Source organism: Delphinus delphis, chromosome 7, assembly GCF_949987515.2.
Source record: "Delphinus delphis chromosome 7, mDelDel1.2, whole genome shotgun sequence".
Lineage (NCBI taxonomy): Eukaryota > Metazoa > Chordata > Mammalia > Artiodactyla > Delphinidae > Delphinus > Delphinus delphis.
The window spans coordinates 45774908-45799239 of NC_082689.1; the positions used below are offsets into that span (position 1 = coordinate 45774908).

A 24332-nucleotide genomic window follows, 5' to 3' on the forward strand; every position below is an offset into this window, starting at 1 on the left:
AAAGTAAGTAAAGTGTAAGTAAAGTAAGTAAAGAAAGTATAAGGAAACTATTGGGTAATTCTAGCAAATAGCACTAATGTGCTATTGTAATGAGCAAATGTAACAAAACAACAATCCTTTATAATCCAACGAGTCATGCTTTAAAAGCTCCCAGCGTCTGATAAGAGATAACGGGACAACGAACAATTGGAAACTGGAATTTTAAAAACAATATATAATTAAAAATTGAAATTAAAAAAAAAAAGAAAACCACAAGCACAAAAAAACTGTTAACGATGAAAACTTACTATGCCAGGCCTTAGCATGGCTTGACTTGGAAATTTAGTTTCAGAGGCTTTTGTGAATATACCAAGGAAAGAGGACCTAGATGTATCTTATTCCCACAGGCCACCAACAAATATTTGCTTAACGGAGAAAAAATTAATATATAGTATAGGAGAGAACCTGACAGATGCTTAACATTATTGAGTGATAGCAATGCTCAATCTCATCTGTGATCAAACACTATGAAGTATCCTCCTAAGGATAAACTTATTACAAATAAGAAGTGAAAATTCAATTATGGAGAAACTTTCAGTTTCAGCTCTGATATGCAAAAAGCTTGGAAGTTTCACTGTATTTTGTCCTTACAAGATAATGCTGTACAAAATGAAAATCAATGACTTTTCTCAGACGCGATTAATAAAACATGTAACTATGAAAGAATTTTAAAAAAAAAAGATAACAGGAAGAGGAATTTCCTGTCATGGGTGAGATGCGGCAACAAAAACAACCAAATTGACTCTGCTTTACAGAACAATGAAAAGAAAACAACCTTATATTTGTATTATTTCACACATATTTGAATTTGCTGGATTCTCACTGTCCCAGTTTTAAAATGGAGTTTAACTGTTAAGTATTTTGAAAAATTTCCTGATGTAGACAAAAAATATTTTCTGGGCACCCAAAACTTTTTCAAAAACAGAAATTATAATACTTTTTCAAAAACTCAATCTTCACCATTGTGATCTGGCATTTACCTGAAAATGAATAAAGCTTACCAGACTTTAGAAACAAGTATTCAAATATATTTACCCAGGACTTGCCCGGCGTCACAGTGGTAAGAATCCACCTGCCAATGCAGGGGACATGGGTTCGAGCCCTGGTCCGGGAAGATCCCACATGCTGCGGAGCAACTAAGCCTGTGTGCCACAACTACTGAGCCTGAGCTCTAGAGCCTGCAAGCCACAACTACTGAGCCCATGTGCCACAACTACTGAAGCCCGTATGCCTAGAACCCATGCTCTGCCACAACAGAAGCCACCACAATGAGAAGCCTGAACAATGCAACAAAGAGTAGCCCTCACTCACCACAACTAGAGAAAGCCAGCACAAAGCAACGAAGACCCAATGCAGCCACAAATAAATAAGTAAATAAAATTAAATATATATATATTTACCCAACTATATCTGATTAAATGCAGTAAATGTCTTGCATGTTTTGTATGCTTTTTATTCATCTTTCAATTGAATATATTCAAGAGCTTGCCATACCATGGCTTGTCTTCATAAATGGCAAATCCTGTCTCTGAATTATCACTGACAGTCTCCCTTCATGTAGGACACAAAGTCCACAAATTGATATAGGTGAATGAAAGCTGCGACTGATGCCAATTTTCTGATTGTCAGTCCATCTCTTCCATCTCAAGACTAAAAAAAGCAAGATTGATATGACCTGAAAGGACTTACCAATTGAGTTCTAAAACTCAACGTCTAGCCTTGTGATCTGTTGTAATCAATCTGAGAAAAGACCCAGTGTCCTTGTACTTTACTTACTCCAGTCCAGTTGCCTTAATTAACCTCTGGTTGGCATTTCCCTTTGTAAAAAAGTGAAATGTATATGTATACAATTTACATGCCATAGAGCTCACTCATTTAAAATACACAATTCAGTGGTTTTTAGAATATTTACCAAGTTGTGCAACCATCACCACAATCTAATTACATTTATGCAGAACATTTTCATCACCCCAAAAAGATCTCTCAAAGGAAGAACAGAAGAAAGAAAGGGAAAAGAAGAGAGAGAGAGAGAAGTAAGTAAGGATGAGAAGAGAAAAGCTACATAGAAAGAATTTCATTTAAAAGAGTGAAAATAATGCTTACAAAAAATAAAAATTAAAAAAACATTGGAAATATAAATTCAATAAAATTTTTAAAGTATATTTCTCATTTTATTCTAGATGCTTATATCCTTCCTTCTTTTTTCATAATTAATATTATTAATTAGTCACAGGATGGGCAAAAGATTCCTGGAATAGGGCTTTGTGCTCTAAAATAGAGCACTGGGGCATCTTGATTTAGTTTTATCACTTTGCAAACCGAGAAATTCACTTTTAACTGAGAGTGGTTGCACTCATTCCATGTTACCTTGAGGAATTTTGAAATAATGAAGGTATTTTTGTAACTGAGGCAGTGAGACTGTAACTAGGGACTCTCATCTCCTCAGCATTATTCCAACTCTATTTCTTACTTATGATATGGCTGTGACTTTATGCTTACCATACCTGACTTCTACCCTAGACCACCACTAACTTAGCTTAGCTTGCTGCTAATGGAAAAAGCTGATGACGCCTATCAAGACTGAAGATTAGTTCTATCTGCTTCACCCTTGTCTTTGTCCCTTATTTCTTGCTTTTCAGGACTAGCGAGCCACAGATTTCTGACTTAGATAATGTTCCGGCTGCAAGCAAGACCTGATGGCTACCTGGAATCATGTGACCAAGACATCATCTCTGAAAATACAAGATTGCCCCCTCTCCAGCTTGTAGCCCTTTCTTTTCCCTACGTAATCTCCCAGCCAAACCTGGGGAATTGGGAGTTGGTTCTTTGGGACATGAGTCCACATTCATCCCAGGATTACTGGCTTCCTCAACAAAGCTATCTTTCCTTTTGCCTACCACTTGTCTCTCAGTATTGTATTCTTGAGCAACGAGCAGCCAAACCTGAGTTAGGTAACATTTTCCTTTAACTCTTACTGTAACACTCATTTTCAGGACTCAGTTGGAAAGTCCTTTCAGGGTCTTAGCAATCTTGTGCTTTTTAGTCTCCTGATGGAAGAGATGGACTGGCAATCAGAAGACTGGAATCAGCTGCAGCTTTAATTCACCCCTATTCAACTATTCTTTCTTTTCTAAGGTCATGTTCCAGGTACTTCTATTCTTTCTTCTCCAATTGCAAACAACTTTTTTCTCTGATTTGCTCTACACTGACAAAGGATTTAGACAGACATTAACATTTCATCTAAACATACCTTTCTTTGAAATTTGCTAGGTCAGAAGAATAAATGTCACATTCCCCAAATTATCATGGGCCTCTTCAAAAAGCCAACTCCCAGGAATTATCATTAAACTTTTCAAGTATCTGGGCTACATTTCACACATGGATATACAGAGTCCTGCAGTCTTCTGAGATAAAGTTGCCTTATTACTTAGATCAAATAGATTTTATCTGAGATCATGTTAGCTGGCCCTGAGATATAGAAACCATAGTAGCCTTCATGCTATAGTCTTTAAAAAAAAAGTCCCCCAAATGTGCCCTTTGCTCTTGTCTGCAAAATACACAATTTCCTTAGATTTACTCCTTATGCTATCAGAGGCTCCAATGAACTATATGAAGAAAATTCTCCAGATCACATTAATCTATAGCAAGGAATCTTGGTTATTTGCAAAGCAATCTGAGACTGTTAAAATGAAGCAAGTGAATTTTAAGTTCTTAAATACTGCTAAAGTCATTTTTAAACACTGCATTTGAACATCTTAAGACTTATTCCACATGATAACATATATACTCCTGATGTAATACTATGCCATAAAACCAAGAATTATAATTTATTACAAAGGAATTATAACACCACCTATTCACTCTGTTAGAATCCTGTTTTATAATAATAAAACAGTCATGCAAATTAATTCCACTTAAGAAATTATAAATTAGTCTAATTATATAAAGTTTGTTTTTTGAAGAAATCAGAACTATTTCTGTCATTGTGTGATTTAAAAATTTACACAGATTCAAATACATAAATTGAAATCATTTTCCTGTCACAAATATCATTTTAGAATAGAACAAAATTACAAGCCCCTGACATATTACAAAAACTCCTTTTAATGATTATAGCATTGAGTTCTAAGAGGAATTGCCAAGCTAATGACATATTAAACCTTTCCAGCTTCAGCATTCTTTTGAACACTCTGGGAGGGCAAGCATCTTATCTGTCAAATCCTCCACTTAGTTCTTGCTAAATTAAGCTCTAAAAAATACACAAATTACTATTTTTGCAATGAAGATTACTGAAGTGTTATGATTTAGAATACCAGCCTACTGGCTAGAATCATACTAATAAGTCATAAAACTGATTTGTCTAATGGTTACACAGCTGTAGTCAATCTTCCAATTTAAGAATATATTTATGTAGCTTCTTTGTAAAGAAAGTGACAGAATTCAGTAGACATATAACAAAAACTGGTCACCAACTAGAAGCATATAAAAATCAATCAATACCTAAAAACATTTTCCTTATATTATAAAACACTAACTTAAGTTTATTTTAATACATTAAAAAAATTTAGTGTTTAATCAAGCAAATTGAAACAGGAACATCTCTCAACAGATACAATAACTGACTTATATAATATGATTTATTCCCCGAATAGTCATTTTAACATTTAGTCATAATTAGTGCATAAAGTAAAAGTATAGATTTTTAAATTATTAATTTCTTTTATTTAGAGACAATGTCAGAGAATTTGAAAATCTAAAAAATACATAAAAGGGATAAACAGACTTCTCTCAAGAAATACTCCATCTTTAAAAGAAGTAACAAAAGTATCTTTCAATCATTCAATCCCTTATTTAAGCAATTATTTACTGTGAATTTATATTGTGGATGATATTTTAATACAAGCGAACAAGACAGAATTAACCTATGCCTGATGGAGCTGATACACTATCAGGGAAGACAGAAATTGGAGAAAAAAATAATTGAACACATAATGAGAAGAAAAAAAAATACCTAGGGTACTAAGGTGGCATATTATAAGAAAACCTTAACTAGTGTAAAGAAAGTCAAGGGGTCCTTTTTGGAGGAAGTAATGTTTAAACTACAATTTGAAAGATATAAGTGAGGTTTACCAAGCAGAAGGAACAGGGTGTGCAAAGGTCTGAGGGTGTGCAAACATGGCATTCAAAAAACTGAAAACAGGCCAATAAGGATGAAGAATGGAGAAAAGGGGAAGTAGTGACAACAGACAGAACTGAAGAGATGAGACCAGGAAGAAACCTGTTGGGCACATTAAGCCTTGTAATAGGAAGCAACTGAAGTTGCCTGGGAGATATTAAATCTGCATGTAAATTTACATATTAATATATGCATACTGCTGAAGTAAATACTAGAAGAGTTAAAAAGCTTTTGCTTGTAGCTCAGGCAAAAGATGATGGTAGAGAAACAAGGTTGTCTCTGAGATTGGAAGCAAGTGAATGCCTTATATTTTAAAAGTCTGAAAGACAAGATTTAGTGTCTGAAAGTAAGGGGATGTGGAAGACAGACAAAGTAATCACAGAATTAAGGCTTTAGCAGCAGTGTGAAGCCCCAGTAGATCTGGAAGAGTGGACTACTTCTAGGAAACAGATACAGGTCTTCCAGTCAAAGAGAAGCTGCCTTACCTGACTTGATACAGTTTTAGATTAACTGTTTAATCAAATTTGCTGTTCAAGGAGCTTAAGCCCTTCATGAAAACTGAAAGATGATTGGAAACTTTTACAAAGACCTCAGAGTGAAGGGTGAAACCATGATGCTTTTGCATTTAAATGTACATTGGATTTATCATCAATAAAAACAAGGAACTGTTATAAAGTATTTATTAAAGATGAAAACGAACAACATAATATTTAATTGGGCTTTGTAAAATCGCCATCATTTTCTTATAAAATTGGGGACATAAATCCTGATCCAGAAACATGGAATTACTGCAGAGGAAAGATAAATGATAATCAAGGTGCACTCTAAGAAGCACCAAAAAAGCAGATAAAAAAGTGAGCATAATTTGCTTACAAGGCTGACTGAAAATTTTGTCGTAGCAATTTGCAAGTATGAAATATTTAAAATCATAGCATCAGGCATCTCTAAACTACAGCTTGTATCTATTAGGTGGTTAAGGAGAGAGTACATATTATCCTGAGACAAAAAAACAACAAAATACCTCAGGAGGAAAATGCTTCTTAGTACTGGAGTATTGGAAGAGAATCATTGAATCATGAAAATTAACATCCTGCACATAAATTGATGTTCTGTCTCAAACCCAGCAGCAATTCAAGTTCAAGTCAGCAATCTTCTGACTTGAGTTGTCACAGAAAATTCATAGAAAATGCTCTAATACATAGTTGCAGACTTATTAGCCAAAAACATTATCAGTGACTATAAGCAGTAACGTAGCCCTATCTTGGGTGTTGCCAACATGTGAATACACCTGGCTAATTCTATAAAAATAACAGAAACAGTTCAATATGTAATCAATAAAACTTATAGATACAGAAAGATTATGCTTAAGATACTGATCTATGAGTAACCTCTCAAAGAGAGCCTAAATTGTATCCTTAATATAAGTGTTCCAGCAACATGAAGAGACAGACCAATCCACAATGAACAGGAATAGACATGTGTGAAATTTTGAGGAGCATAGGAAAATAACCAACAATTTGAAGTAAGGGATGGGGTTGTCCTTGTCTATCGATGGAAGCGAGGAGGGATGGATAGTTAAATCCACAGATACAGAAGTGGAATTTAACCTTCACATAGTCCATGCTTCTGTATATTGTTCATGGACACCTCTATGGGGTCTTTCTTACTATGAATATATTCTTTTGTACTTGAATGGGAATTTCAAACTACAAAATGTTGGCACTGTCTGAAGCCTAACAACTTCTACATATTGGTTAGATTTATCTGTAAGACATTAGTTTGCAGTTATTTAATGATTTCATTACATTTTCCATTATTATTTTATTTTAAAAAAATAAGCAAAAAACTGAAAAGGCAGGTTCTATTTTTAAAGAACTTCCTCAATTCAAGGCCATGGAAATTGAGAAGGAAGAGGCTGCAGTAATGTTCTTGCACTGGAATGTAAGCCCAGAAGGGCAGGGGTTTTGTCTATTTTGTTTCCTACTGAAGCCACAGTGCCTAGAACAGTGCCAGGTACCTGGTGGTTGTTCCCTAAATATTTGCAGAATGGAAGAGGGAATGAATGAATGAATATAATCTCAGATCATGACTAAGTAGCACAGGTCCACACACTGAGACCACCAATTCCAGCAACTTAAAGTACCTGCCTAGGAAAGCTGGAATAATGTCCTCAAATGCCCGTATCTACATTCTCACCCTTGTAGGCTTGAGGCAGGGAGAAGCGAGACAAAGTACAAGAAGTAGCCAGATCTTACACTGCACTCGTACACATCTGATATTATTTCTGAAAATATCAGCAATATGCACCTTTAATAACACTTATTAAGAAGTACTGTGAGATGCTCAACATCGCTAATCATCAAGGAAATGTAAATCAGAACCACAATGAGATATCATCTCACATCTTTCAGAATGGCTATCATCAAACAAGAACACAAATAACAAATGTTGGCAAGGATGTGGGAAAAAGGGAACCCTTGTACACTGTTAGTGAGAGTGTAAACTGGTGCAGCCACTGTAGAAAACGGTATGAAAATTTCTAGAAAACTAAAAACAGAACTACCATATCACCCAGCAATTCCACTCCTGGGTACATATCCGAAAAAAAGGCACTAATTCGAAAAGATACATGCACCCCAAAGTTCATAGCAGCATTATTTACAATTGCCAAGATATGGAAGCAATCTAAGTGTCCATCAACAGATAAATGAATAAAGAAGATATACATTGGAATACTACTCAGCCATAAAAGAACAAAATCTTGCTATTTGCAGCAACATGGGTGGACCTGGAGGGCATCATGCTAAATAAATTAAGTCAGACAGAGAAAGACAAATACTGTATGATATCACTTATATGTGGAATCTATAAAATACAACAAACTAGTGAATATAACAAAAAAGAAGCAGACTCACAAATATAGAAAACAAACTAGTGGTTACCAATGGAGAGAGGGAAGAGGGGAAGGCCTATATAGAAGTGGACTTTTAAAAATATATGTTAAATAATACATACTATTGTCTATATTCATGCATCATACCAAATCATACTGACTAGTTACTGAAATAGCTTGATTCTGTACTACTGAAAACATTGATGACCCAGCAATTTTGCAAGTTGGAAAAAACAAAGGATTCCAAAAGATTCCATGTTTCCTCAGCATTATACTTACGGGTATCAGGGGTAGAAGAAAAAAGTGTTCAACACCTTTTCAACACTAACTTAAAGGGTTTGTTTGCAATGAAATATTAAGAATATGACTGGAAATCTGTTAGGCTTGGGAATAATAAAGTTAAACCACATTATATCTAGGTTTGGCAATGGAAAGAAACAAGCCAGTGCTAAAAAGCTAAAAATCTACAGTATAACCTTGGAATAAAAACAATGAAAATATTTTTGTTACTATTTGGAAACTTCCAAAGCTCAGAAGACAGAAAAAACATTCTGTATGCCCTACCACGCAGATAGACCCATGCACAATGCTCTCTATTTCTAGAATAAATATCCAGTCATTATAAAAGACTGACAAAATAGAGTGCCCTCTGCTACTTTTTAAAGTGGGTTCAATTTATTTCCTAAATGAGGGTTGGGATGGAGAAAAGGTGCACTCTTTACTTTTTTGCATTCCAATACTTTGTTTTTTATCAGAGTTTATTTTCTTCAGCATTGTTTATACTGTCCCTGAGAAGTGAGAATAAACAGTGAGAAAAACAGCTCAAACTCTACACAGAGAATAAATGTCTCAAACTCTACACAGACAAAAAAATTTTCTCCCTGTTGTTAAGCTACACTTATCAGAAAATAACTTACTGAAACTCTGATTATGATAATATTTGAGACTGAAATATTTTCTATGGTTTTAGTGTTGAAATATTTGACAATGTTATAACGTAAAAATTATACATCATACTGTAATTTTGAAAAGAATTATGCAAAAAGAAACCAAAGAAGGCAGCATTCTCAAAAAATAATTTTTGTTTTGGAGCGATATAATGACCTTTGTCCTCCATCTTCATTCCTGATTTTTAACACTATTTCTAACATTTCAAAGATACAGTGGAATTTTAGGTTGAAATATTTCTCATCTATGCTTTGGCCTAGTTGAAATGTTAAAGGAATATGATCAAGTTTTTAATTCACTTGATTTCTGCTTTACTCTCTTCTATTCAAGGAATATCTCTCCCATCCCTCGCTGTTACATGTAAATTGCACTGTGCTTAGTTTATTAACTCTTGTTATCTCAGTCCTGTAATCTGTCTTCAAAGAGAGTGAGGGAGGGCTTCCCTGGTGGCGCAGTGGTTGAGAGTCCGCCTGCCGATGCAGGGGACGCGGGTTCGTGTCCCGGTCCGGGGGGATCCCGCGTGCCGCGGAGCGGCTGGGCCCGTGGGCCATGGCCACTGAGCCTGCGCGTCCGGAGCCTGTGCTCCGCAACGGGAGAGGCCACAACAGTGAGAGGCCCTCGTACCGGGGAAAAAAAAAAAAAAAGAGAGTGCGGGAAGAAAGGGTAACTTTGGTAGTAGGGTTCCCTGATTCTCCTCATCGTTGCTGATATCTGAACACTTCAGTGTTTTGCTCTAACCCGAACTTACATCCTCCATGTCCAGACCACAAAAGATAAACGGGGCTTCTGCAGGTTTGAATACCTGACTAAGCTCCTCTGCGGTATCACAGCTAAGCAACTAGTTACTCATCCCTGAACTCAAGGCTTCTCCAGGAATCTGGAACCTACCATTTATGAGAATGGCACACTCTTAGTGTCACACCAACCTTTGGTAAGGGTCCTCCCCAGGGCATATCTTGAGTTGTGGCTTCCTTCTCAAATCTGACACTACATCCTTTTTTGAATTTCTCATACTTTCTGGTCTATTGAAGGTTCTCTGATTTATTTTCTAACACAGTTCTATAATGAATTACATATATTTATTTTCTGTTCTATCCAGGGATAGATATTATTCAGTGGGATATTACTGTGTGTGCTTGGTTTATCATAAAGAATAGAAAATTTGTAATTTTCTTCTCAAAATAAAATTTAATATCAAGTATAAGCTTAAATTATCAAAGGGAATATCAAAAACTCTTTTAATATTCTCATTACCCTGAAAACTTACTATTGCTGTTTGCATCAGTGTTATCTTAGAACAAGGAACTAATGTTTTACTTTCTCAAAATGATGATTTCATCCTTTCTAGTTAAACAAAATAAGAGATTTATCTTTGAATCTCTTTATACTAGAAAACATGTAAATAAAACTATAAACAGAATATGAAGTAAGAGAAGAGTTAAGGGATCTGAAATAAATGAAATATGAGGAGAATGAGAGGTACAAAAATGTGGGAGAAGATGAAATGTGTAACGTGTATAGCAGACAGCTGTATGTCAGATCTTCCCACTAGAAGAAGACAAGGGAATACTGACGAAGTGCTTGATATTTTTGAATTAAAATACTTTCTCTCATGTTCATCTATGTTTCTTCATGCAGTAGAGTGTAATGGGTAAAATAAAGACTCTCATGTACTAGAGTGTAATGGATAAAATAAAGACTCTTCCTGGGTTCTAATCCCCTCTCTACCATTTGATCTCGGGCAAGTTTACTTTACTACTTTCTGCCTAAGCTTTCTCATCTGTAAACTGAGTTTCCTATCTCAAAATATCTCTGTGAGGATTAGATATGATCATTTGTAAGGACAGCTTAAAACGGGGCCTGACATTAAACAACATGTAAGTGTTAGCCATAATAATTCATAGTATTAAAGTTGCTAGGACTGCCGTGGCAGATTCTTAATTCTCAGGAGTTTAGAAAACTCTACTCAAGAATGGGAAGATGGAGGGGAGAAGCACATCAACTCCAAGCAAGTAGATTCTCCAGTAGAATTTCAGGTTCATAGTCCTAATTAAGTGAAAGTTTACATAGGACAAGTCACCTAAAATATTTTTGGGATAGGCTAACTAAATGATATAAGGGATATAAACTTGCTTTAAAAAAGTCACTCTCCACTGAAATGTAAGTGCACTTTTTTCTTATAATTATTGTTATCTATTTTCTTTTAAAATAATTAACCAAGAAATGTATTTCTAGTATATCTATTACTAGAGTTTATTTGAAACTATTTTTAAAGAAAGAAGGTCTGCTTACTTTATAGTCATTAGCAAGTAAAATGTTTGAACTTTGAACTATCCTTAAACAGCAAAGTATTTATTCATCATCCCAGGTCAGGATTAGCAAATAATTTTATCGAGGAATCAAAGTAAACAATGCTATTTAAGCAACTAACAAAATTCTGAAGAAAAACAAAAACTCCCACAGAAGTATCAAATGATTTTCCTAATTGCAAGTACTGGCCAGCATTCGGCCTTTTATAAACTTTATTATGAGACTTTAATTAAGCTGTGTTATCTCTTGATAATCACAAAAAAAGAAAATAGCCTAAAAGATGACATGAGAGTTTTAATTGCTCCGTCACATCATCCAGTAAGTGTTAATGGACTTGTTGTTTAATATTCTGAAACTGGGTGGAAAAAAACAGAAGAACATGCAAATATGTTCTTTTCTCACAGCGTGACCCTTGATATGTAAAGTAGATTTAATAGTAAAGCTCTAATTTTGCATTCCAGAAACCTAAATACCACTTCAGTCTTACAAAATTAGTAAAATCTTCACAGGAATGTTATGTCTAATCACCTTACATAAGGCAACCTGGCATTACTGATGATAACTTACATAAAAGGATCAATTTCTATGTTTTTTAAATTGCTCATTCACTGACATGGTTTTCAAAATCAAGTGAAAAGTGCTTTCAATACAAATGTATTTCCTATTTTATGTCCAAAAGTGGAAGTTTTTCCCCTGATTTATCCAATGGCTACTTAACTGAGGATGTGCAATCCATAACCCCATACATATTTCAAGATATTTTATGAAATACCTGGCTCAGGTGATATAATTCTTTATTCACTCACAAGTCTTTTTTCCTCCTAAGTCAAAAGATACCCAATCCTTGAAATCAATTACTTATTTTTAAAAACACCGTGCTATGAAAAATCTTATTTCAGGTATATTTTATGTGCTAAATTTTACCAAAAAATGCTTTTTCCCCCTCGTTATAAAAGTAGTATATGCTCATTGGACCCACTATATTTTAAAAATGTTAGAAAGAATAAAATTAAAGTCACCGAGGAATAACCACTGCTAACATTTAGATGCATTTACTTTTAGTGTTTAATATTAAAGGTTGCCAGGTATACACAGTGTTGAGATCTACTGTAGATACAGCTGTGTGTCCCAGTTTCACTCTTTTCACTTTCTTTCTCTTTGCATTTCATAATGGTTATTCCCTCAGTGGCACCCCACTACATTCAGGATAATGTCAAACTCCTTACGCATTCCCTTAATCATCTGTCCCATTGAAACTCTTCACCATCCTTTCTCCTCTCCACCTCTTGCCAGCCCCATTTACTCTTTGCTCCAGTTGAACTGAACTATTGACACTTTCAGTTCTTCCAATGAACTATGCTTCCTCACAAATGCTGGGAGGGTCCATTATACATCCCTTTCCTTCTGCTGAACATCCACCCTCAGTTAGACATTTCCTTCAGGGAAGCTTCTCTAACATACCCCACGTACAGGCCCAGGGACCCTGCTTGGAATACCAACGGTATCATGTACCCTCCCTAGAGTGGGTTAAACACCATCTCCCCAAAATTCATGTTCCCTCAGAACCTCAGCGTGTGACCTTATTTGGAAATAGTGTCTTTATAGATGTAATTAGTTCCGGATCTTGAGGTAAAATCATTCCAGATTTAGGATAGGCCCTAAATCCAATGACTGGTATTTTTAGAAGAGAGGACACACCCAGAGACACACAGGGAAGAAGGCCACGTGAAGATGGAGCCAGAGATTGGAGTTAGGCTGCCACCCGCCAAGAAAGACCATCAGCCACCAGAAGCTGAAAGAAACGAAGCAGGATCCTCCCCTAGAGTCTTTGGAGGACACGTGACCCTGCTGACACTTAGGTTTCAGACTTCTAGCCTCTAGAATTTTTGTTGTTTAAGGCCACCCAGTTTGTGGCTCTTTGTTACTGTAGCCCTAGGAAACTAATACAGCTCCCATTCTAGACTTCCTGCAATATATTAAGTGTTGCACATACTTCAATTCTCACTAGACTACAAGCTCTGTGCAAAGCCACGACTAATTCTATTGTTTATAGTTTTATTTTCACTGCTTAGGACAGCACTTGGCACATGACAGACAATAAACATATGCATAAAAAAAGGAACAAATAAATGTTTGAAACCTGAGCAACATTATTATTTAATCTATGTTAATTTTACTGGTAAAATCTTTATTATTTGAGCTTTTTACCACTAGAGTTTGATGGCTTTCGAATGACTGTTCCGAAGAAAGGTTTTAGAAACATCTACTGTTTTTACTTACCCTACAGAGACTTCCCAACCTGGTCCCAAAACGTTGAAATTCTTTTGGGGAACCTACCTTCTCCACATGCTGGCAGTCTCGGGAGAATTGTTAATCAAGTGCCATGGTTCCTGGCTGAGGGCAAATGATTGAGACCCAGCCATGCACACCGGCTTTGTGAATGTGTGAGAAACAGCATTAAACCACAGTATCGGTCCAGATTTAGCTCCATGGCGGTAATCTTCACAGTCTCTCTCCACTTGCTGCTTTCCGGATCCCCGGAAACGCTCTGGCTGCTTGCTGTCTTTCCTGAGAACTTTTTTTCTGATTACCCTCTGATTCTATGAGCTACCTCATATCCTTTCAATAAAATGCTTTTTTTTGCTTAAAGTACTCAGAACTAGTTTCTGTTACTTGCAAACTAAGAACTGAAATTGATAGAGACTCTTCAAATGTAGATGTGATTACTACATAACAGATTGCTTGTATAAACAGGTTTTGACCATCACAGATAGTCACTTGATCAAAAAGTTTCCAGTTTAGATTGTCAGGCCACTGAGCTGATGAACTATGCAATGCAAAACTCACGATTTACCGATTTCCTTCTCTCTTCATTCAGTGCACATAATTATGTAAATCCTATTCTTTTCCCTCATTTATTTCTGTCTTCATGTGTAAAAAATATCTTTTTGAAAGATTTTTTTATTTTTCACTAAACTAAATTTTCTCAATGTAAATCATGCTCTAAAAGCAAAGTAAATCATTTTATAAAGAATGTTACCTCTTAGGAAACCTTCGGAGGTCAAAAAAAACCCCAGAATGTTACCTCTAAAGAACTGAAAGTTTTGATATAATATATAATACCCTCATAGCATGAATAATTAGTTTACACTAAAAGGTCAATAGATTACCACTTTGCAACATAGAGACTAACATACTTGATAAAAAACTACTTTCCCAGTTTTCACTATTTCATTCAAATAGCAATTAATTTATGAATAAACCATTCATTACAATTACATATTGCATAAATATTCAAAACATTTTTCCCTTTAAATCTCCTCGTTAAATGAAAATTAATGTTAACATTATACAGATAAAGATTAATTTGAATATCATTATTTATTAGAAGCTTGGTTTACATATACAGATGTACTGAATGTAAATTTTTAATGTACAACCAAAGGTCAGGGAAAGCAAAATGTCTTTCTTCAATCTCTTCGAATGGCTTAAAGATTATTTCCTTTGGTATTTAAATGCTGATCAAGCAGAATACATTTCCTGAAAAGGATTTGAATTTGCTCTCCACTGAGGGATTTCCCTAGAGGCTCTCTTCAGACAAGAGTGCCATTAGTCTTACTTATTACAACCAAAGGGGGCAAAAGAAATGATACTTCTATTTCCTTTCTGCTACTTTATTAACACTGCATCACATTTTTGTTATCTATTTATTCTACTTCTCATTATCTTGAACAACTAACTGCATCATTCCATACACTTCCCGCCTAATATATTGTAATGTCTGTGAAGAGATGTACCTTTTAACACTCCTAAAAGCTTACAAACACATCATAGCCTCATTCAAATCTAAACTTTATTTAGAACTTTCTCTTTTTGTCATACTTTCTTGAGCTTCTACTTCTTCTATTTCTGAACATACCTTTGCCTTTATCCTACACTTAAACTGTCTAGTCTTTCTCCATCACTAGCCCATAGTTTTCCTTTCTCTTCCATTTGTTTCCATCTTAGATGAGTCTGTACGTTTAGCCCTTATACTGATGTTTCAGGCCTCTTCTCCTCTCTTCATCCTTCATCTCTTTCATCTTTAACTTTAGTTTACGACAGAAGAAAACCTATTCTGTGTTGGCCATTATATTAGACATTCTGCAGGGTGCTTTGGATATAAAAACAAACACCTAACTGACTCCTGGAAAAAGAGAATCCCAGACAAAGGCAAGCAAAAATAAAGAACATAATATATCTGGAAATTTTTATACAATTTTATAGATCTATATTAAGGAATGATTAAAGATACATTTTGGATTTTAGGAAGTCAAGAGCTAGATCACAAACTAGAACTTTTTCTTGAGAATGTTAATAATAATGGGAATTACATAACTCCATTTGAGTTTTCAAAAGCCACTTTGCAGGGTTAGGTTTGAAGGAAAAAAAGTTCAGAAACAGATAGACGATTTAGGGGCTATACTGCTAATTCTAGAAAGACATAATAGAAGCCCACAAACAGTAGGAGAGAGATTGAAAAGAAAGGCAGAGATGATAAAAATTTAAGAAACAGAGTGAAAAAGACTGGTTAATCAATTAAGGGCTATGAATATTAAGAAAAAAGTAGAAATTCAAATTAACTCTAAGTTTTCCAATTTGACTTTCCAAAATGAGCAGTAATTCTAATCAGAGAGGTGGGAAATACAGAGAAAGATCATGATTTTTAAGAATGTGAGATAATGAGTCTAATGTCTGGCCTGTAGAGTTTGGTCCATCTACACAGATGCGTCAAACAAAGATCAAGCAAATGGAGGCATTCAGAAATCTGATAGAATAGATAGACTCTCAGATGGCTTCCAAGGATCTCTGCCTCGTGATATTCATACCCTTTTGTGACCCCCTCCTCTTAGATGTTGGCTGGACCTAGGACTCATTCTAAAATATAGAAGACTGCAGAAGGGGTGGTATATTAGTTTCCTGTGGCTTCCATAACAAACTACCACAAACTGGGTGACTTAAAACAACAGAAGTTTATTCTCTCATAGTTTTGGAGGCCGGAAGTTTGAAATCAAGGTGTCAGAAACACTACACTTCCTCTGAAGGCTCTAAGGGAGATTTTATTCCTGCCTTTTCAGGGCCTGGTGGCGCCAGGTGATCCTTGACTTGTGGTCGCATCACACCAGTCCTTGCCCCTGTCCTCACAGGAACTTCTCCTTTGTGTATGCCTCATAAGGACACATGTTACTGGATTTAAGGCTCCTCTAGTTAATCCAGGATGTTCGCACTCAAGAGCCTTAATTTAGTTACATCTACCGTCTTTACTCTTTTTCCAAATAATGTCACGTTCACAAGAAACACAGGTTAGGACTTGAACATACCTATTTGGAGGCCATCGTTCAACTCACCACAAATGGGATGACACTTCCTAGATTTGATTTTAAAGGAATGTGGTTTCCATAATGGGTGAGGCAGCCCTATATAGAGAGGCCCTCCATGGCTGAGTCTGGAAGTGGACCCTTCAGCCCTAGTTGAGCTCTGAAAGGACTGCAGCTGCAGTGGACAGCTTGACTGCAACATCACAAGGGACCTACAGCCAGAGGCATCAGCTAAGCTGCACCCAGATTTGTAGCCCACAGAAAACTGTGAGATAATATATAAGTACTGTTTTAAGTGGCTAAGTTTTGAAGTGATTTATCATACAGCAATAGAAAACTAATATGGAGCTCACAAAAACGTCTAGACTAGGACAGCAATGATTAAGAGACAAGCCATGGAAATGGATTAAATTTTGCATTTAAGAAATATTTGTGGAGTATCTATGAAACCAACATTGTGGTGAGTTTTATTTAGATTTCAATTTGTATCTGTAATGATAAATGACAACCCAATCCTCAAGAATCATAGTCTCAGGAAATGATAGGCAAAACCACGATGCATGATATGACCAAGGAATGTAAATGGTATTATACAGGTACATAATATAAGGGAGAAAGATCTTGTCCCGGTTCCAAAAATCAGGAAAGACTTTCTGGAGAAGTTGAATTCTTAACTTCCACAAACTTACCTACTTATAACTATGTGTTAACAAAGTTCCCTTTCCTTCCAACAATGCAAAATTTAAGGCACCTCTAAGTGGTAAGGACAATTTTCCTGTCCATTACACTAAGACGTCTATAATAAATTTATTTAAGCTCTTAGGGCAAGAACATATATCCACTTTTGTGATTGCTGGAAAGGCTAAAGCTAAATTATATATACAGTGGTTATGAATAAAATCAAGTCTTCATTTCATATGTTTTGTTTGATGTAACTTATGTTTACTCTTATCATATTTGTACTTTTAAGGAAACTCATACCGCTTTTCATAGTAAATAAATGGATTCTCAATTACATAAGGAATTGCAATGAAATTTTAAAATGCTATGAGGGCTCCAGCAAAGGTATGAGCAAAAAGCAGTGAGAGAGCAAAGCAAAACTAAACCTATTATTTTACCATGACAAAAATCCTACTTTTGCTTTTTTTCCCCCCATATCTATAATGCCACCAACATGCCACTCTTGCCTAAGATAAAAGACCCTCTCCTTAACCTCCCACCACTTCTACCACTGCTTTGTTTTTCATTTACACTACTTTCACCCTAAAGCTTCATTGATTCTTGTTTGAATTCTTGCAAAGTTTAGAAACATTGCTTCTAGTGTAACCTTGATCAGACTCGATGTCTTTGGGAAAATCACCTCAGTTGATAACCCAGTACCTGCATCTCAATATAACTAGTTACCAATTAATCTTACCTTGAATATGATTAAATTGTTACACTGTCATGGTGTATTATATTCCTTTGTTTGCCACACATGTCTCACCCACTATACTATAAGAGCCTCAAGAATGAGGATTATGTCTTCTTCATCTTTTTTTCTACAGTTCCTACCATAGTGCCTGGCACATAGCAAGTGTTTAAACAGCTATTGATAAAAATAAAACAGAAAAGCCTACAAATTATTCTCCCTCCCTTTGGGTTTGCTCTCTCTTCATTAGTCTAACACACAAATCACTTCCAGATTAAGCTGCTTAGGATAAAACATGGATCATCTTATTCCCCTGCAACTGTCCCTCATCATATAATGATGAAATATAAACGCCATAGTACAGGAATCCAAATCACAAGAACCTACTTGCCACTACTCTGCTATATCTACCACATGCTTCCAATTTCCCGAATATGCCCTGGCTTTCTCAGCTCTGTATCTTTACTCCAATTGGCTGTCCATTTAAATGTTCACCTGCCGAAGTGACTAGGTTTGTTAGGGAAACTCGGTTTTGTTAGGGAAAATTTTTGAATGAAAAAATATAAGTCAATGGGTCTATAACTCATTATCACCTTCTGGAGGTAAATTCAGCAATAAGAATAAAAAGCCTTTAAAATATTATAGCCATTGAGCCAGTGATGCTAATTTTAGTAACATTTAGCATGCAAAATGAGCACTATATATATATGTATGTATATATAAATATATATATATTAATTTATCCATAAGGATATTCTGAGTAATAAACCCAATCTAAAATTTTTTTTAATCATTTATGTTTATATTAACAGATAACAATGAAAAATATGAAGCATTAATTCATATTCCCAAATAGAACAAAATAGATTTGTTATAAAAATAATAAATTCAACAAAGAATATGTATATTAGCCTAATGCTGTTTAAAGGAAAAAAACAACAAAACAAAAATCAAATGCTATAGAACAAACAGGTAACAGAAGTTGTTTTTAGAAAACAGACTCATTCACGATTTCAATTTTATTTTGCTTTTATGTATTTTACCATTTCATAAAATAAAACTATCTTTTTAAATAATCAGTACAAAGTAAAAACTTTTTTATAGCTTCAAATCTTTTTTCCAAATGTTATTAAGTGTATAAATAAGCAATCACTTATTCTTACCTGGGTAGGTATGTTCAAATATAGTTGAAGGAATATGCAGACACTTGACTTTCAATCATCCAGTTCCCATCTGAATTTGCCTTCAATTACTTTCTCTCTTGTGTATATCAGATGAAATTACACATAACTAAAAATAAAATTAAAATTGGACTCAGTAGAATTAATCAATAATTATATTTATGTGTATTTTAATTTAGTTATTACAGTGCATATTCTAAAATTCCAATTACATTTCTTGTGAAAGTTCAAGAAAGTTACCCAGTAACAGGAAAACAATGGTAAAGCATGTTATTTTTTTGAAAAGGTAGAGTAACAGATTGTTAGATAAGGGCAAATAGTAGGATTGCTAGATAATGAGTTAAATGTTTTAACTCATGGATATGTTACTATTAAAGAACAGTGATGGTTGGTTGACCATATACCCCCTTTCTCCCTCAGGCTGTATGACAACTAGGCCCAGCTGTCTCCTTCACTTATTAGCTAATTAGACTAACCAAGTGCATACTCTGTCCTGGATTAAGAAGGTGAAACAGAATTTTAGAAAGCACTGATCTATTTTAACTCTCATTGCACTTCAACTGCTATGGAGAAACATTTAGGTAGCTCATCCTTCTATTTATTCTCATGCTATAACTAGAACAGACACAACGGCTAGTTAAGATTCTTACATTTTTATTCCAACACACAAAAGGAAGAAGTCCTTCCAGATGCAACAGCACAAATTATGCCTTCCCTTAATTCCATCATTTCAAATGGACCTCTGAACATAAATTCAAAAGCAGCAAAAAAAATTCATAGTATAGTATTTCTTCTTGCCAAAACAGCAAAAATATCCTTTTTTTTTTTTTGAGGGGGAGGAGGAACACAAGTACAAAAACATATCAAACTCTTTTGTTGTGTCTCCCTCCATAACTCTGATACAGACCATTGGTAAAGCCAGACCTGTACTTTTTTTTTTTTATGCAGGCCTCTCACTGTTGTGGTCTCTCCCGTTCCGGAGCACAGGCTCCGGACGCGCAGGCTCAGCGGCCATGGCTCAAGGGCCCAGCCGCTCCGCGGCATGTGGGATCCTCCCGGACCGGGGCATGAACCCATGTCCCCTGCATCAGCAGGTGGACTCTCACCAACTGTGCCACCAGGGAAGCCCCAGACCTGTATTCTTGACTTTTTCAAATTATAGACTAAAGACAGATCTTTATTTCTGACTCTTTGTATCTGACCCATCTGAATACTCTGAAATTATCTTTTTCTAACTTAGCTACAATTTTCTTTAGAAGCCTGTTTATCTATTTGTTCACCATATTCTTTTTCATTTTTTATCATAACTTTAGAGATAAAGAAAGAAGGAATCTTAGTTTAGGAGGCCCCAGAGGCACATAATTCAAGTAAAAAAAGCTTATTTGGGAGATGCTAAGGGAGTGGGATTATAGACAGATCATCAACAGCATCTAGCAGAGAAAGCAACGATTGTAAAATCTGAATTAAAATATGAGCAGGGTATATTTTAAGGCCATTTATAGATATTTTATAATGTTAGTGAGAAAAATATTTATCTACCCAATGATGCTGTTATTTATTAAATCATAGGCATGGTATTCTCTTAGCATTGACTCCTAGGGTATATATAAATGATACAACTCATCTTATCTTTCCTCAAAATGTAAAGGCTGCATTATCACCTACTTCCAGCTTTAGAAATAGATCTGCTCATCCTGGACAGGAAATTTCAAACACGGCACAGCTAAAAGGTAGCCATGAAACTGTGCCATGATTTCCAAAGTGATAAACCAGATCATTTTTTCTCTTTTGTCTGCTTGGGGAAGGGGGAGAAAAAGGAGACAAAATTAGTTTTTTAGTGTAATGGTTATTTCCTTATTTATTTTGTGCAAATGTTGGTCTAATGGAATGAAATAAGAAAGAAATCACCCAAGATAACATAAGTAACTTTGTTTAAAAAAAAAACTGTTTAAAAAAAATCCCATTCCAAACAGTATAGCAAAGTAAATATTTTCCTTAAAATGGTTGACTCAACTTATGCCCACAGCATTTATTTCTATCTCAGATTGACTGAAATCCATTCTTACTGTGGAAAACACTTTTCAACCTAGAATATTTTATGCAATGTGACAGCATAAAGAAGAGCACAAAAATACCCACATCAAAAAACAAGAATGAACTTGTGCCTACTTCTATCTTTCTTCTTGCAGGAAATTGACATATACTCTGAAGTGGATGTATTATTCCACCGTCTGATATGATTAGACTTGGTCATTTAAAGAGCACTTTAAATATTCCTGCAAAAAGTTAGATAAGCTTATGAGCTGCTCTTTTGAACATATTTTTATTTTAAAATATAAAATCTTGATTTCCAATGTGAATGATTCTTAAAATTTTAGTATGAACATAACACACTCAATTTTATACTGTTTTGCCACCATTTATTACATATTATGAAATTTGAAGAGGTACATGAAATTAAATGAAGCCAACCATTTCTTTACCAAAACCTTCATTTTTTCCAACAGTATTAGTTTAAGAAAACCATTATGAACATTGCAATATGACTAGACACCTCTATTTGTTAATGCAACACTTGTATCTTTAAATATTCCACACACAACAAAACCGACCTAAACCAACAAGCCAGGTTTAAAGGTATTTTTACTTGTCTTCTTCCTTAAGAAGATGGAACCTGTGAACCATCAGTTTAGAAGTTGTCCAATGAAGAAATTGGTTAGCAGAGGGAACATCATAAGCAAAGGTATAGTAATAAGAAAGAACATGCCACCTTTAAGGACAGGCAAGTGGTCAGGTATATATGATTTGAAAATAGAATGCTTATGAAACTATTTTATAAGAAATTTTTGCAGTAAGGTAAGACCATATCAAGAAGCCTCCTGAATGCCATGCTAAAATTCGGATTTTATCCTAAAGATGACATGAGTATGATAAAACAGGGAAGTGGTGCAAGAAAATGTATTTTAGGTCGACCATGTGGTAAATGTGGCTCTGAAGAGACCATGAAAGGGAGAAGGTAAGACAAGTAAATGTTTCTTAGAAATTTGTATATATTTGTTAAACGGCAATGCAAAATAGAAATAGACTCAAGGCATTCATATTTGTAAGATGTAAAGGGGGAATGGTGCTTGGGATTTAATTTAGGTAAGAAGAGAGCAAGACAAGACAACCCTGATCCAGGCCTTTCCTATTCTCAGAGATGTCAGTCTGAACCAAGAATTGACATCATTCCTTTTTTGTTCCATGTGCATTTTAAGTTCTCCACTCTCAGAATGGTGAAGAGAAAAGTGATAGAGGATGAGACATGACAAACTATTTCAGAATTAATATCAATTTTAAATTCACCAATTTGAAAACAAATTAAATCTAGTTCATTCCTCTACATTTGACATGAAACTTTTAGCAGTGCTTTGAAGCTGTCACCAGCAGGAAATTTTCCTAATTAGAAGAAGCAGGAGAACAATTATCAAGTCATTCACTCTTTCTGCTGCAATCAGTGGAAAACCCAAGCAACTTTCTGTGAAACTTTTGGTTATTATATTTTTCAGTATAAATAGGTTAAGGTGAAGTCTTTGTTCTTTTTAACATTAACTCTTCACAAACTCTGACCTCTCAAATATTTAGAGCCTTTTATGTAAAACACAGCATAGGCACTAAGATGGATTCGAAGTAGTGACAACTGGCCCCAGACTAAAAATTTACTTGAGTTAATGAATGATGTATGGCAGAGTGAAATTCATACCAGAGTATAGTAACTTTTTAATGCAATGGGAATTTGAGGAGGAAAATAAATCTGACTAGGGAAAAGAATGGAAATCTCAGCAATGTTTGGAGGAAAGAGGGGGGGGGGAAAGGAAAAGAAAGAGCAAGAAAGCCAGAGCAAAAACAAGAGCGAGAGCTAAAGGAGAAAGAGCATTTCTCCTTCAATCAGTAATCAAAAGTTCTGGGATTTACTCTTATTGAGTCAATAAGGTCACACACACACACACACACACACACACACACACACACACACACACACATCCCTAATCAATCACTGGGGGTATAGAATCACTGATGGGCTTAGGCCATTCGAGATACCAATAAGGTCAGTTCTCCTTAGCCATATGGCTACTACACATGATGAAAGATGAGTTCCACCAAGGAAAAGCTGGTCTATTATAAACACAGTGGTAGGGAAATTAACAAATAAACACTAACTATACATTACATAAATGTAGAAAGAAATAAATGAGATAATCCACAGACAGTGCCCAGCACATTAAAAAAAAGGACCTAGTAATTCAAGACAATTATTTTTACTTACGATAAATTGTTCAAAAGTTCCACACTTTCATACTATAAATAGAACTGCAATACATATCTTCATACATAAATATCTGTGCTCATCTCAAGTTATTCCTTTATTATGGCTTCCTAGAAGTTAAATTACTAGGTGAAAAAGTACTTGATCTTTTTTTTTTGCGGTACGCAGGCCTCTCAGTGTTGTGGCCTCTCCCGTTGCGGAGCACAGGCTCCAGACGCGCAGGCTTAGCGACCATGGCTCACGGGCCCAGCTGCTCCGCGGCATGTGGGATCTTCCCGGACCGGGGCACGAACCCGTGTCCGCTGCATCGGCAGGCGGACCCTCAACCACTGCGCCACCAGGGAAGCCCAGTACTTGATCTTTGAAGTATTTTCTTACATACCACCAAGACGCTTTCTAGAAAGATATACCAAAATAGACTTCCCACCAATGGCAGATGATAATGTTAATTTCAAATCACCCTTTCCAGCAATGATCTTTTTTCTCATATTTTGACAATTTGATTGTCAAAAAATTGTCTCTTTTTCTGAAATGTGTACTTCTTTAACTGCAAGTGAAGTATAACTTTTATGTGTTTAATTTATCAAATAATTAATTTATAATTTTTATTTTCCTTTTGGTGTGCTTTTTATTTTTATGTTTTAATGAGGTTTTTTGAGACTTTGATTCAAATATTAAGTCTCAGGACCTTTGAACATTTTATTCCTTCTG

The 24332-nt window shown here is 35.3% G+C and overlaps 1 protein-coding gene across 1 annotated transcript in view; it reads right to left on the reverse strand.

The window, feature by feature from the left end:
• Positions 1-24332, reverse strand: part of GULP1 (GULP PTB domain containing engulfment adaptor 1) — a 268406-nt gene that overhangs the window by 155609 nt on the left and 88465 nt on the right. The window contains exon 2 of the mRNA XM_060015615.1: positions 19298-19424. The gene's annotated coding sequence lies outside the window, so the exon portion shown is untranslated. The remainder of the gene's footprint in view (positions 1-19297; positions 19425-24332) is intronic.